The sequence below is a fragment of the Octopus bimaculoides genome, chromosome 14 (assembly GCF_001194135.2).
Source record: "Octopus bimaculoides isolate UCB-OBI-ISO-001 chromosome 14, ASM119413v2, whole genome shotgun sequence".
Classification (NCBI taxonomy): domain Eukaryota; kingdom Metazoa; phylum Mollusca; class Cephalopoda; order Octopoda; family Octopodidae; genus Octopus; species Octopus bimaculoides.
In genome coordinates this window covers 33875831-33877361 of record NC_068994.1, presented here as the reverse complement: position 1 = coordinate 33877361, position 1531 = coordinate 33875831, and the positions used below count along the sequence as shown (strand labels likewise).

Here is a 1531-nt window from a genome sequence, read left to right as displayed (position 1 = left end):
TATATATATATATATATCGGTGTGTGCCTGTATGCACGTACATATGTACATACACGCCGACATACTTATATGCAAACGTAAGTTCATTCTTACAGAAATACATGCATACACATACATATTACCACCATAGCATTACTCACTTCATTATTGTATTTTTCACTTTTTTCTCTTACTTTTGTGTGTTTATTTGTTTCTTTCTTTCTCTTTACATTATCTCTTTTATACATATATTTATTTATTTATTTATTTTTTGTTCACATTAGGAATATTTGGGAAGACATCTTAAGCCTAACAACGTAACATATTTGATTGTCTTTCTATCTATACCGATTGCTTTCACAATGTCGTTTTTTTCCCCCCTTCTGTGTGGAATCAGCGTACAGGGCGGAGTGTATGTATGGGGTCAACGTATTTCTAGATTGCATACCTTGATAAATTATATACCACTTCGTATGATGCAAACACATTATTGTAAAATAAAATACTGTAATTATTATACATTGGTTTAACAACCAAATACAATATCCATTTATGTATCTATTCGACAAAAATATATATCTAATATAAACGATAATGGTCCTCTTTATAAAATACGTTCTATCTGCCATTACACAATCCAAATTCATTCTGTTTCTCGGAAAAAAGAAATTAATAAAGATCCACCAATTGAACTGAACGGACCGAAGCAGTAGTTCTTATCTTCATGGTTAAGATCCGTCTTTAACCGTTTGGCATTTCAGCCAATCATATCCGTCCCTGCTCAAACCAACCAGATGCGGCCTCTCACATATACCCAACAACGTCATGCTGAAAATAAACAAATACATCATCAAAATCTAAAAGGTACAAGATAAGGCGTAATTAATTAAAAATAACGTGAATAATTAAGCATTACATTTGACACAATAATTTGAATGCTAATGAGTTTAGAAGGAAACGCTTGTTTTAGCACTAAAGGGAAGAATTCTTACTCAAGGTAAGCTTGGTTAACCTCCACAAAAACTATTACTTGCTTTACTCGTGTAGAACGACATAGCGTTAATTTAACGCCGAATAAATTAGTGTATAAATTATGTTTGATTAATGCTGATATCAGCAAACAGATTGTTCGATGAAATTATAAACAAAACCCAGCGGCTTGTTAAGGCTCAAAGTTCCGGATGATTTTGGCTGACGAGACACAACATGTCGAAACACTGATGTCCCAGAATTTTATGCACGAAAGAGCCTAGTGTGTTATGAACACATTGTCGTTGTAAAAAGGAGAAGTTGTTCTCCTGTGACGTACACTACAGCGACTGCGTTTGAAACTGGTGGAGTGTTACCTATTTAGACAACGTCGATTTCATGGAGGGTGTGGGCTAAAGTACGGCCCAAACATTCGATCACTATAAACAAATTATTTGTGCAGGTTGTTCAGCAAGAAATTACAAAACCGTCTTTCTCGGAATACGAATGACTACTGCCATATATTTATATATCACATATATAGGCACACGGATAGATAGAGATATATGGTTACATATATATA

General features: G+C 33.9%; 1 protein-coding gene across 4 annotated transcripts in view; it reads left to right on the top strand.

Annotated features, from left to right (window-relative positions):
• Nucleotides 1-1531, top strand: part of LOC106875086 (protocadherin-17) — a 424117-nt gene that overhangs the window by 294998 nt on the left and 127588 nt on the right. The window lies entirely within an intron of this gene.